This window comes from Pinus tabuliformis, chromosome 3_1 (genome assembly GCF_031772625.1).
Source record: "Pinus tabuliformis cultivar Carrire ecotype Pingquan chromosome 3_1, CPIR1, whole genome shotgun sequence".
In the NCBI taxonomy this organism is placed as follows: domain Eukaryota; kingdom Viridiplantae; phylum Streptophyta; class Pinopsida; order Pinales; family Pinaceae; genus Pinus; species Pinus tabuliformis.
Genome location: NC_142301.1, coordinates 250,621,951 through 250,629,079, shown reverse-complemented (window position 1 = coordinate 250,629,079; position 7,129 = coordinate 250,621,951). Strand labels below are relative to the sequence as shown.

At 34.0% G+C, this 7,129-nt stretch overlaps 1 pseudogene; it reads left to right on the top strand.

The window, feature by feature from the left end:
• Positions 1–904: 904 nt before the first annotated feature.
• Positions 905–5,496, top strand: LOC149186735 (nematode resistance protein-like HSPRO2 pseudogene; annotated as a pseudogene).
• The last annotated feature ends 1,633 nt before the right edge of the window (positions 5,497–7,129 follow it).

The window sequence follows — 7,129 nt, the reverse complement described above, 5'->3', positions numbered from 1 at the left end:
AATTGATTTTAGTTATTTTGAATATATATATATGTAAATTTGAAAAATATTAAATTGATTTTAGCTATTTTAAATATGTGTGTGTCTTTTTTAGAAGTTGTGCTTAATAAATAATTAATTTATAACAAATTTAAACTTTAATTCATATTATAAAACTATCATTATATCAAATCATAATGGCAAATATTTAATAATAATGTCAAATGGATGACCCCTGAATATATATGTAATTAAATTGTTTCAGAGTTTCATATTTATAAATACTTAATTAAATAATACATTGAGAACTCAAAAAAATAATATTAATTAATAAAAATATAAAATAACAAAAAGATTGTTTCAGAGTTTCATATTCATAAATAGTTATAATTAAATAATACATTGAGAACTTGAAAAAAAAATATTAATTAATAAAAATATAAAATAACAAAAATATTGAACGTGTAAAAAGTAACTTAAAAGTGTTAAGGGTATACAAACTTCCAGTACTTTCTTAATTAAAAGAATTATTTCTATAAATACATATCCATATTATGTTTTTGCGGAGGCAATGTTTTGAAGGATGTACAGAAAACAGTTGAAGGACAGAACAAGCGTGTGAAGACGGATGGAATAGGTCTGCAGAGACCACTGGCGTATGGCCGGCAATTCCTATTTCCACCTCCATAGCAAAGTTAATGCTATGGAGGGTACCTCTGTCAGAGTCTCACAGAGCACGGCGACGGCATGGACCATACCTCATCCGATTATACATCATCCCTCTCCGGCATCCCTCTCCGGCTGCCCAGCAAAAAGCCCCCGGCGACCCTGCCCGCAGCCAACCTTGCAGTTCCCCTCACATCGTATTGATGACGTATTGATCCGCCGAATCAATAGCGCGTGGCCTCCACTCAGATAAGGATTAATGCCGGACGGGAGAGCTCACCAACCTCCTCCGGCCTTCAAAGTCCCGGCAGAACATTATCTGCAAAACCATTCGGCGAACAGAACAGAGCAGACGTTCAATACCTGGAGGACCTGGCCACTGGTTATCGAGATTTGCGGTTGGCAAGGTTAGTGCCCCTGTCACCATTGAAACTTAGTCTTCTATATGACACACCTTTGAACTGCATACATATGACACACCTTTGAACAAACAGAGATTTTGATCTTTTTCTAAATGGAGTTGGCTGCGGAGTTCTAGATTCAGTGTTTCAGATTTCTCATATTCTGTGTTATAAATTTTCTTTGAGCATCAATTGGACAGTTGCACTCGGGGCTTTGTTATTTGTTTGCATTTGTCATTAACTTACCTGCAGTTTATGGGTTTCAACAATAATAGTTTTACTTCAACTGAGCAATGATCGTACTGGTTATCATGGGTTCAGGGGGCTACTATGTATTCAGTTAAATGCAAAACTCTAATGTCGTTCATCTGGCAGTCAAGTTGTGTTTCCACATCACCCACGCTGCATGAATTATCTGTGAGTAAAAGAGGCTAAGCACAATGCTCAAAAAGGAAATTACAACCATGGGGTTTCACTGGAGTTCCACTTACAAAATATGTTGTTGTGCTTGTACTGTGCTTTGCACGGTCAGAAATTTTCGAGGTTAACTACTTACGAATGTACCTTGCCCTTGTATTGTTGAGGTTCTTGTATGATCTTATCTTTCTACCAGTGTTGTTTAGTTTACATTGTCTCCCATCTATGAAGTCTATGATGAACAGAATAGCTCTAGAACGCTTCCAAATCAGCATGATTAGAGATTGTATAGAACGGAAAATGAACCGTTAGCTTCATAATGTGCCCACCATAGTTACTCTGTATTGTAACAGTGCTTGGAATTTAGTTAGAATACTGAAAGGGGTAATCTTATTTCTAAATACATGGTATTATTCGTTTGGAATTGTTCACACTTCATTTATAATCAATTATTATAATGATTACTATGATTTTGGACCTTGTATGATATACTGAGAAGTGACAGTCCTAAAGCTGTAGCGATATATGGTTTTATCTACTCTAGTATGCAAGAACTTTTGCAATGATGCTTCTAAAAAAAATTGTGTTTCAAGATGCTTCCAAACATTTTTTTGCGTGTTAAAAACATTTATGTCGGTAAACCAGAGATGCTTTCAAGCCAGGCCACCGTTTACCTAGAACAATAGAAAATACATCGAAGAAATTCCAACTTCTTTACCGTTGAGATTTTGAAAAGTCTGTGCATAAACCTACCTAAAGACAAAGGATAGAGTAAACTTTAAAACGCCACTTGCCCGTAGATGGTTTTGAATTCCTTGAAAAGTAATAAAAACAGAATCCATATACGAAGAGTAAGGTTTAGAACAACAGAAAATATATTGAAGAAATTCCGACTTCCTTATTGTTAACATTTGCAAATGTCTATACATAAACCTAAGGACAATAAAATCTGGAACTCTATATGCCCGTAAATGCTGTTGTTGATTTCCTTGCTGAGCACTAAACTAGAACCTGTATTAGTCTTCTATATCGTTGAGTCATGAATTCAAACCCTTGGGAAGCCATGAAACTTGATTGCTCAAACCTTTCTGCTGACCAGAAGGCACTGCTTGAAGCTACCTACGTGCATGCAAAAGCTAGACAGTAAACAGAGCATAGGATGGTAAACATTCCATTAAATTTCCATGAAAAGGTAGACCGATATTGGATTCCTTCGATAAACATCAGTCGTCTCTTACATGAGCATTTGCAATGTAGAACCAGCAACTGAATGTTACCCTTTTAAATTATAGGCTCCAACAACCCACAATCATCACCAGTCTCAAAATAGTGAAAAATCGTTCCTGAACAAATTAGCAAGCCTTCGAGTTTAACTCCTGGATTTTGTTGATCCATACACTAGTGCTGCCAATTGGATGGATAAAAGTTTATGAATGCTGTAATTTACCAATTTTTCCTTCACCAATCCCAAAAACAAAAAAAATACTTCATGAATTAGCAAGCCTTCTTCTTTTCTCCTGGATTTTGTTGATCCATACCCTAGTGCTGACAGCTGGATACAAAAACAAACCTTTATGAACGCCCTAGTTTACTAGTCTTACTCTAAAATGAGATTAAGTGTGCCTAATGACAACTATTTCATGGACCTAGCTGGTTTATAAAAGAACATCACAAATCAAGAGATAACAGATGCGTGCAGAAAGAATTCAAATATACACAAAAACAGAGCAAGTTTAGCATCTTTCATGAATTTTCAATAAAAATACATAGTAAATTAATTGGGTATATTTTAGGTGGTCATGAGGAATGATTGTTATCTTTCATAATTAGATTCAATTCTCATAAGTGACATGATAAACTAATATTGAATATATTATTAAAATGCTTTCAAACCTTATTTTAAAATAGATTTAACCCCTCAAAAGTATTTTACCTTTACCTAAGAACAAAACACACCCAAAAAAAAAAGCATTTCTATCTGCTTAGCATTATACTGAGAATTAATAACTCGATATACTCATAAATAAGTCTAGACCCAAATAGACTATACAATAAGGACCTCGTTGCATTAAAAGAATACATCAGTAAGTCTAGACCCAAATAGACTATACAATAAGGACCTCGTTGCATTAAAAGAATACATCAGTGTGATCCGATAGCATTAAAATTTTCAAGTTCTTTGAGGTTAGTTTACGGGTTAGTGTAAACTAAGAAAAGGCACAAATTCATTAAGAAAAAAAAAAAAAAATCGATGCATTTTAGTTTTAGATAAATAAAAATGGTGAAAGTTAAAAATAGTTTGATTTATTTGTATTACATAAACAATAATGTGCTCAGAATTTAAGTGCCAACAGACCAACCACCGTATATTTAGCTTATATCTATTCACTTTGTTAACTGGAAAAATATATATTTATGTGTTGACATTATTTCACTCTTTTCATTATTCATGTGTTGAGTTTTTATCATCTACATAAAAAGTTGAGTTGCAACAAATAGATATGTTTTTTGTCCAGTAACGTATTATATATAGCTTTTTGATATATTATGGCTTTTTAAATATATCAAGGATTTAAGAACATTTTATTCTATTCCAGTTTTCAAAATTTTAGTGTTTAAAATGTATTTTAGTGTTTATTCTATTATTATGTTGTTCTTTTTAGATTATGGTATATGGAGAGCATTAGTGTCTTTACTCTCCTCGTTATGTTTGCAGGGAAAAAATATGTCCTGTAAAAGAATGTCATCCTATTTTGCCTTTGTTGAAGAATCCATAGAGCCCTCCCCCATGGAGTGTGCGGGTTACGAGCAGTATGTGCATCTCCCCGAGCTCAGTGCCATGTGGAAATTCAAGGAATGGCCTGGTTGGTCTAGAGAGGGGTTGGTAAAGACTGCCTTACAGTCATTGGAGATTACTTTTCAGTTTGTTTCGTCTGTCCTCTGTGACACAAGGACTTACATTGACAAAGAGGAATGGAAGAGAAGGCTTGAATCCTTAATTAGTTCCCAGATTGAGTTGATTTCAATGATTTGTGAAAATGACAAGCAGGTTCCCACTCTTCAGTTGTCAGTAAGTAGTGGTGTTCTCTCATGGAAAGTTTTCCATGAGGTATGGCAGAGACCTGGTGCTTTACCTGTGGTTAACAGAACAAGTGAAGAGAGCTTACTTCCTCGTTTGGGTACATGGAAAAGCGCTGAAGCTATGGTTTCTAGAATATGGCTTGCCATTGAAGGCCATATGCAGAGGACTCCCTTCACTTTAGGTCTAGGGGAACCAAATATGTCAGGTAAGCCTCTTCTTCAATATGATAGAATCTGCAAGCCAAGATATTTGCACTCTTTAAAACAACATAAACAGTTCCATAATCTAGAAGATGCCAAACTTTGCAATGTCCTCCAGATCTTTGAGGCATGGGTATTTGTAGGCCAAGAATTGTTGCAGAGAGTATATGAAAGAATAGACTCTGGGGATTTCGTAGGAGCATCCACAGACTGTTGGATGGTTGAAAGGATGTGGATTATGCTCACAGAAATTGTGAATTTGCTTCTAGTGATGGACCCAGATGATTTCCTTTGCCTTAAACACCAGTTGGCAATTAGCAGCACTAGTACGCTTGCAGGTGCATATTGCCTTCGGTCTGCCCCCCTTAGAGACCTTACAAATGCATGCAAGGAACTAAGGCATCTGGTGCCCAAAGTCATCGGTGTTGAGGCTGATCCAAAGGGTGGACCAAGGCTCCAGGAGGCACTTATGCATTTGTTTCATTCACATGGACTGCGCTCACATAACACTTCAGGTGCTTACCATGTTGCAACAATACATGTTCTGTTGGCCTTCCAGGCAATAGAAGCCGCGGTGAAAAGGTTTTTCTTCTCATATCAGCAGCTGGTAGTAACAACCATGGGTAGCACTGAAATGAAGGGTCCATCATATCTAGGTGCTTGTGATGCCCTACGTCATATATATTTTGAACCACCTTATTTCCCCAGTGTGGATGGTGCAAAGACATTTTTGGGTTACTATTGGCACTAAAAGTTACAACTATGGTGGATGGTACACTGGAAGATCTACAGACAAATCAAGTGAAATGTACAAGAGAAAGAATAGTGCCTTCAGTTTTTCAATGTATTACCCCAAATACATACATACACTTTTTACATTGACAGTTTTGAGTACTATACATAGAATTATATTGGATATAGGATTAGACTCATTTTTGTTCATCCCCATCAGTAGGACCAATCAATAGAACAGTGGTAGAAATTTGGGATATTTTTTTTTTCCCTCTCCAACGTGGATAGGATACTAAGGATTCATAGTGTGCAATTCCTCCTTCGTTAAATAGTGTAAAAGATTGTCCAAAATTAAAAAGGTAATTATTAAAATTATTAAATTTTACGAGTTGTTTCTTTTTTTAATTTTTTAATTCTTTACCTAAATTTTATGATGAGTTTAATGATATTTATATAATTCATTATAAATTTTAACATGAAATGTAGTTTAACGCTGTTATTTTTATATATTTTTTTAAGATTTTTTTATTCAGTGTGTGAAACTGAGATAATTATAATTTTAATTTGTTAAGTTTATTTAATGGAATGCATCATAATTTTTTTGATGCAATTTTTTTTTTTTTTTTTTTTTTATCAGATTTTTTGTTTTTTAAGATTTTTTAATTCACTGTGTGAAATTGAGATAATTATAATTTTAGATTATTGAATTTATTTAATGGAATGTATCATAAAAAATTTAATGTATTAAATCTATATCATATTCAAGCTACATTCCTACCATAAATATCCACTCATTTCCAAAGTTTTGAGAAAAAATATTAGATAATGCAGTTCAGATTGACTAATAACATATAATTAGTATAGTTTTTTATCTCTACATTTATTTTACAAAGTACTCTGATACTTCTTCATACTCTACTTTAATTTTCTTGCACATGGCCTTGTGTTATTGCTTAAGATGTCATTTAATTTAACTGAATTTATGGTAAAGGTATAAATTTTGCTTTTATTTTTAATTTTGAGTGATTTTGATTTGATTGCCTTAGATTTGTTAAATTTGATTTTTGATAAATAGTTTTACATGCTTGATTAATATAGAAAATATACAAAAATTCTTTTGGAAACAAAGTTTGCTTTGGTAGCATTTGTAGTCTTTTGAAGAAAAATGAAATTTCGTGAATAATTAGTGGTCATGAGTTGCATGTTTTGAAAAGATAAAGAAAATTGTTTCTTTGATTGTCTTTGTTAAGAAAGTTGTTTTCTATAAAATTTGCATTCTTCCAACTCTCTTAGCTAGGAGATTCATTGAAAAAGAAAAGTAGTGTAAATCATCTTAGGTGCATATTTGTAGTGGTTGAGAGTCGAGTCTACACACCACCAGTTTCATCTCCACTACCTTTTGTCTTAAGAAAGCCATAAAATTAACGCTTAAAGTAAAATCAACTTAGTAACTTTTTATTTACTAGGGCTCTGAAACACCAATATAGATCAGGCTAGTGTCTTGGAGTAGGAGAGTAATAAACTCTCCAAGACAACAAAACCAAACAAGTAGCTTATCTTGTGATAGATTAAATCCAGCTGTTTCATTTATACTCTGGGAAAGCTCCTCTTAAAGGAGAAGCACGAGCTCGTGTCCGAACCAGTGAGGGGAT